We start from the raw sequence: 7,432 nt of genomic DNA, 5'->3' as shown, positions 1-7,432 counted from the left end.
TGGTGAGCGCATGCGCCCTCTAGCAAAACCTCTAAAACAAACAAACAAACAAAACCTGATAGTATCAAAACAGGCAAAAAAAAAAAAAAAAAAGTTAAGGAGGGTCAGCAGGTGGCATGGTGGTTAAGGCACTGGACTCCCACATGGCTGACCGTGCTTCGAGTCCTGGCAGACCTGGCAGCTTGCTTGCTTGCTTGCTTTCTTTCTTTCTTTCTTTCTTTCTTTCTTTCTTCCTTTCTTTCGCGTTTGGCCTCAGCACTTTCTCAGAAAAGGTCTTCCTGACCTCAATTCCAGGTCAATTTCTTTCTTTCTTTCTTTCTTTCTTTCTTTCTTTCTTTCTTTCTTTCTTTCTTTCTTTCTTTCTTTCTTTCTTTTAAAGACTTTTAATAGCAAGCACAGCTGATATATACATATTTATGAATGCATGTCTGACTTTAGGCGTAAACCTCAGTGAGTAAAGTGAACATACTGTAAAGTAGCACCTCACTGGGGCTATATAGTGTACTGCAGTCATTATATAGGTATTAATAGGTGTTTTTAATGTATTTTTTAATTTCAAAAAAAAAGTTTTAATAGAGCAAAATAAAAAAATGTTAAGAGAATTTTGTTTGAAACTTAAAGCTATGAAAAAGGTTAGGATTCAGTTCAAATAGTCAATAGATCAAGCTATCAACAGCTCAAGAGATGGGACCAGCATGGGAACCAGCAGTTAGCGTAATGGCTATGTCGCTGTTCTCCCACGTAGTCGACCGTGGTTCGTGTCCCAGACCTGGTGGTTTAAAACTCACGCCAGGTGCGTGTGCGTGCGTTCCCAAGATCCCGAGAGGAGTATGGAGGAGGAGAGATTGCGGCGTGACCATCCCCCCCTGGGGGGTGATTTCTCGCTTTCTGTCTCTATGTCTCTCTCTGTCTGTCTGGCGAGCACATGCGCCCTATAGCAAAAATCTCTCCTGGACTCCTGGGACCAGCAGATGGCATAATGGCTATGTCACTGGACTCCCACATAGTCGACAACAGTTTGAGTCCCGGACCTGGTGGCTTAAACTCATGGTGGGCACGTGTGCGTGCTTGCCCAAAATCCTGAGCGCAGAATGGAGGAGAAGGGATTGCGGCGTGGCCATCTCCCGAGGGGGTGTTTCTCACTTTCTGTCTCTCTGTCTCTCTCTGTCTTTCTGGCGAGTGCACCCACCCTTATAGCAAAAACCTCTTCCAAAAAAAAAAAAAAAAGAAAAAAACAGTTCAAGAGAAGACAAAAATCCTTAAATATGGAAATCGAAGCATCAAAGAAAATCAGTAATGTTTAGTCTAAAGTAAACATTCTATCTCACTAGTTCAGACTCATAATCTCTATTCTATTGAATTTGCAGTGTTACTGTGATCTGATCTTTCCACTTAAACTCTGGAAGTTAGCATTCAGCTCTGGACTTGTCTCTACCATTAGGCTGGTCATTCTCTTGGTTGTTTCTTGTACTGTTATTTCTGTGTCCGACTTTAGTTTTCCTGGTATAGCACTCCCCTCAGCACTTCTTGGACAGCTGGTCTGGTGTTGGTACATTCTTTCAGGTTATGTTTATCTGAGAATGTTTTTGTCTTTTTTTCCCATATGAAAGATAATCTTGCTGGGTGTAGTATTCTTGGTTGAAATTGTTTTTCACTTAACACTTTGAATATATTTTCCCATTCTTTCCTTGCTTGCATTGTTTCCAATGAAAGGTCCGACATTATTAGCCTTATGGGAGAACCTTTGAAAGTAACTTGATGTTTCTCTCTTGCCAATTTTATTATCTTTTCTCTGCTCGTGGTTTTGTTCAATCTGGTTGTGATGTGCCTTGGGGAAGATCTTCTTGGGTTGGTTTTATGTGGGGTCCTTTGTATTTCTTAGATCTGGATGGCAGCTTGCTTTCTTACTCTTCCTCTCTTTTTCTATCTGATCAAATTAAAGAATAATAATAATTAATTAAATAAATAATTAAAGATAGTTAAATATATTTAAAATTGAGCAACATTAAAATATAATCTTTTTAAATAGTAATTTTCATTTTAATAAAAAACAGCTACAGTGAGCTTGTTTACAAAATAAATCTTGGGACCAGCAGCTGGCGTGGTGGTTAAGGCGCAGGATGCTCCCACATGGCTGACCACGGTTCAAGTCCTGGACCTGGTGACTTGCTTTCTCACTTTCTCTCTCTCTCTCTGTCTGTGTGTGTCTCTCTGGTCAAATTAAAAATAAATGAATGAGGGGAGCAGCAGATGGCATGGTGGTTAAGGTGCTAGACACTCCCACATGGCCCACCATGGTTCAAATCCTGGACCTGGTGGCTTGCTTTCTCACCTTCTCTCTCTGCTGGTCCCAATTATTTTAGGTTTTTGTTGTTGTTTTAGAGTACATGTGCTCGTGGGGAGATTGGAGTGGAGTGAGAAAGCACCCTCCAGTTAGAGAAGGAAAATGAGAAATTACCCTAAATCATCCCCTAAGGAGGATGGCCCTAGATCTAATTGGTTCTTCAACTCTGGAAAATTTTGTTCAAACAGTTCCTTAGTGGGAACCAGCAGTTAGCATAATGGACTCACGCCGGGCGTGAGTGCGTGCGTACCCAAGATTCCCCAAGATCCCGAGAGGAGAATGGAGGAGAAGGGATTGCGGTGTGACCATCCCCCCTGGGGGGTGATTTCTCGCTTTCTGTCTCTCTGTCTCTCTCTGTCTGGTGAGCGCACGCGCCCTTTAGTGAAAATATCTCAAAAAAAAACCAAAAAACAAAACAAAAAAAACCAGTTCCTTAGTAATTGTTCCAGCTGCTTGTTTTGTCTTCCATTCCAGGTAGTCTAATTATGTGTAGATTGTATCTCTTGGTCTCTTCTTGTCTTCTTTTCTTGTCTTCATGGTTTAGTTTCCCCCTTTCTCTGCATTCTGTGAAAATTTCTCTTGTTTTGCATTTACTTAAGTAATTCGATTTTGTGGCCAGTCCTCCTTGCACATTTCTGTTAACTCTCTCCATTCCCTGATTCGGTCCAAGCGCTCTGACATTACCTTCTTTATCACTGAGCACAGGTGTTTAAGCTCCTGTACCATACGATAGTCGACTCTCTATCTTGGGTTTCCACCGTCCTATCTGTTTCAAGAGGAGGCATTTTAGTTCTGTTCCTTTCTTTTTTTTTTTTTTTTTTGAGAGGTTTTTGCTATAGGGCGTGTGTGCTCGCCAGACAGAGAGAGACAGAGAGACAGAAAACGAGAAATCACCCCCCAGGGGGGTTGGCCACGCCGCAATCCCTTCTCCTCCATTCTCCTCTTGGGATCTTGGGCACGCATGCACACGCGCCCAGTGTGAGTTTAAGCCACTGGGCCCGGGACTCGAACCGCGGTCGACTACGTGGGAGTCCAGCGACATAGCCATTACACTAACTGCTGGTCCCTGTTCCTTTCTTCAGAACTGCAGTATAACCACCTTTTCAGTAGCTCCTCTTAGGAACGCCGACCAAAACCGAAGATAGAAGGAAGCACCTTTTTTTTTTTTTTATAGGAGATTTTCACATGTGCACTCGATGGAGAGACAGAGAGAAAAAGTGAGAAATCACCCCCTGGAGGTATGGCCATGCCACAATCCCCTCTCCTGCATTCTCCTCTTAGGATTTCGTGCATGAACTCACACATGCCCTGCACGAGTTTTAAGCTGCCAGGTCCAGGATTCGAACCGCAGTTGACTATGTGGGAGTCCAATGATGTAATCATTACTCCAAATGCTGGTCCCTCAAAAGCTATCTTGTAGGGGCCAGTAGATGACATGGTGGTTAAGGTGCTGGACTCCTATATGGCTGACCATGATTTATTTTTTTTTTTTTTTGGAGAGGTTTTTGCTATAGGGCGCTTGCACTCGCCAGACAGACAGAGAGAGACATAGAGACAGAAAGCGAGAAATAAATCACCCCCCAGAGGGGATGGCCACAGCTGCAATCCCTTTTCCTCCATCCTCCCCTCGGGATCTTGGGCACACATGCACATGCACCCGGCGTGAATTTAGGCCGCCGGGTCCGGGACTCAAACCGCGGTCGACTGCGTGGGAGTCCAGCAACATAGCCATTACGCTAACTGCTGGTCTCAACTGACCATGGTTTCAGTCCCAGACCTGGCAGCTTGGTTTCTCCCTTTCCCTTTCTCTTTCTCACTCCAGTCAAATTAATAAATAAATACCATTAAAATAAAAAATTCCTTAAAAGAGGAAAAAAATGTATCTGGTAATGGGAAGTCTCAGATCAGAAATTTCTAGATTAAGAAGCCAAGCCAGGGACTTGCTTAATTATGTCTGATTACAAGCAGTACAGACTCTTATTGAACCTATACAAAAACCAATATTGCAAATAAGAATATTTACTGAGCATTTCCAAAATCTGGAATCGTTAGGTAGGGAAAAAAAGATAAATGTTTTATTTTTGTTCACAAAAGTACACCTTCTCAAACTGCTGCAAGTTGGAATATTTCTTTCTTTCTTTTTTTTTTTTCCTTCAGATTTTTGCCATACAGTGCATGCACTCTGCTGGAGAGACACAGAGAGAGACAAAGGTAGAAGAAAAGTGAGAAATCACCCCCCAGGGGAGATGGCTATGCTGCAATCCCTTCTCCTCCATTGTCCTCTCAGGATTTTGGTCATATGCACACATGTACCCAGCATGTTTTTTAAGCTGCCAGGTCCAGGACACGAATCAGCCAGGTCCAGGACACGAACCAAGTAGTCGGCCAGCGCCTTAAGGACCACTTATAAAAAGAGAGAGATTGCTGGCCCAGTACCTCTCTTTTTATAAGGAGAGAAAATAAACTCTTTGGAGATATTCAAGAATCTTTCAAAAACTTCCACGTTAGTTAGAAGTCAAAAAGAATTTAATTTAGAAAAACTGTCAAAATGTCAAAAGATTTAAAACAGGATAACCAGGATCACAGGCCATTATAAAACGATAACAAAGTGATAACCAACTTAAAAGAAAGCTATAAAGTTGTACCAAAAAAAAAATTAGCTTTTTCTTCTTCCTCTTTTTTTTTTTTTTAGATTTTTGCTTTAGGGTGCATGTACTTGCTGGAGAGAGAGAGAGAAACAGAGATAGTGAGAGAGAAAGTAAGAAATCACTCCCCAAGGGGAATGGTCACGCCACAATCCCTTTTCCTCCATTGTCCTCTCAGGATCTTGGGCATGCATGCACATGTGCCTGGAGTGATTTTTCAAGCCACCAGATCCAGGACTCAAACCATAGTCAGCCATGTGGGAGTCTAGCAACATAACTGCTACATCATCTGGGGTCTCAAGGCAAAAACCTCTTTAAAAAAAAAAAAAAAAAAAAAAAAAAAAAGACAACGTGTGTACCAACAGATGGCATAATGGTAAATCGCTGGACTCCCACGTAATTGCACATGGTTTGAGACCCAGACCTCGTAGCTTAAACTCACACTGGGCACGTGTGCACGTGTGTCGAAGATCCCGAGAGGAGAAAGGAACAGAAGGGAATGTGGCGTGGCCATCCCCCCTAGGGGGTGATTTCTCGCTTTCTGTATCTCTCTCTGTCTTTCCAGCAAGCACACTTGCAGGCCCTATAGCAAAATAGAAACAAAACAATAACAACAAAAATCAAACAAAAAACTCTCTTAAAAAACAAAACAAAACGTTGCATACTTTTTCTTACTAAAAATAATCCTTTCATATTTATATTTATATATAGTCGTTTTCTCTTACATTTATACTTTTAGTAGCTTTGATAATATATAAGTCTTAGTAAGTAGTGAAGATGAGGAAGCGCATGGTTTTTTAGATTTAAAGGGTGTGTATGCTCAAAGAGAGAGAAAGAGAGGAGGAAAATGAGAAATCACCCCGTAGGGGGAAGGCCACACTGCAAACCTTTCTCTCCCAATCACCTCTCAGGACTTGGGCATGTGTGCACATGTATCTGGTGTGATTTTCAAGGCACCAGGTCCTGGACTCACGCTGTGGTCAGCCATGTGGGAATCCAGTGCCTTAACCACTGTACCGCCTGCTAGTCCCAGGAAGAACATAGTTTTAAAAATAGCACATGCTTCCTCATAGCATGGACTGCTTGCTCATGGACTCAAATAGCTCTGGTTCCTCTTTTTATTTTAGAGAGAGGTTTTTGCTATTGGGCGTGTGTGCTCACTGGGGAGACAGAGAGAGACAGAAAGGGAGAAATCACTCCCCAGAGGGGATGGCCACGCTACAATCCCTTCTTCTCCATTCTTCTCTGAGGATTTTGGGCATGTACACACATGCACCTGGTGTGAGTTTTAAGCCAGTGGGTCCAGGACTTGAACTGGGGTTGACTATGTGGGAGTCCAGCAATTTAACCATTATGTAAGCCGTTCTGTTAAGTAAGCCGGTTTTTTTCCTCTTTAATAAAAAGACAAAAAAAAAAAAAAAAAAAAAAAGAAAAAAAAGAAAAAGAAAAAGAAAAGAAAAGAAAGAAAAAGTAGGCTTAAACTTCTGTTCTGGAATGAATACTTTCACGGTTTATCTGATCTAGACACAATATAAATATTTAATGAATACCATTTAATTTAAATAAGTATAATTTTAAAGTTTTCGGGTTTCAAAAAGTTTGAAAACTGTTTTTAGACATATTGTAACATTAAAAAAAATCATTTATCACCTCAGTTTACTTTTTTCACTTTTTTTGGTTTGTTTTTGTTTTATATTTTACATTTTTCCACAAACATTTACTTTACATATCAAAATTTTTTTCTCATACTCCATAGTTCTTGACAGTTAATAAACAACTTTTAAAATTTTAAAATACTGAATTTTAAAGATAATGTTCAAAATATTTCTTATAATTTTGTATAATTTTGTTTGTGACTCTATAACAGTAGAGACATATGGTTTTAAATATTTTTGATAAAATATTTACATGTCAAGTACTCAAATTGTTGAAAAGCAAATGCCCAGCACACTAGTCACACATAAACCTTCTCAATTCAGCCCTGCCTACCAAGTATTCTGTGATAGACCACCTGCTAGCAAAGATCAGTCTCTTTTTCTTCCTTCAAAGTCTTTCTCAAGATAATCCTCTGGTGTGGTTGCTCTTTTGCAATCTCTACTGCTGGGCTGGAAAAGTCCAGGTTATTTTATGTTATAAATTCTTTCACATATCTTCTCTAATCCTCTCTCCCAGGTAGAACTATTTATGCGGCCAGGCCATCTTTCTAAGAGCTTCCGTTGGCTTATCCACCTTAGTTCCATAGTTTTCTGATTAATCTTCGGATATGACATTACAGTCAAAACCCTGTGCAATAATAGGGAACCAGCAGTTAGCGTAATGGCTATGTCGCTGGACTCCCACGTAGTCGACCGCGGTTCGTGTCCCGAACCCGGTGGCTTAGAACTCACGCCGGGCGCGTGTGCGTGCGTGCCCAAGATCCCGAGAGGAGAATGGAGGAGAAGGG

This window comes from Tupaia chinensis, unplaced genomic scaffold (genome assembly GCF_000334495.1).
Source record: "Tupaia chinensis unplaced genomic scaffold, TupChi_1.0 Scaffold000111_1, whole genome shotgun sequence".
In the NCBI taxonomy this organism is placed as follows: Eukaryota; Metazoa; Chordata; class Mammalia; order Scandentia; family Tupaiidae; genus Tupaia; species Tupaia belangeri.
Note: the sequence above shows the minus strand (reverse complement) of the source record.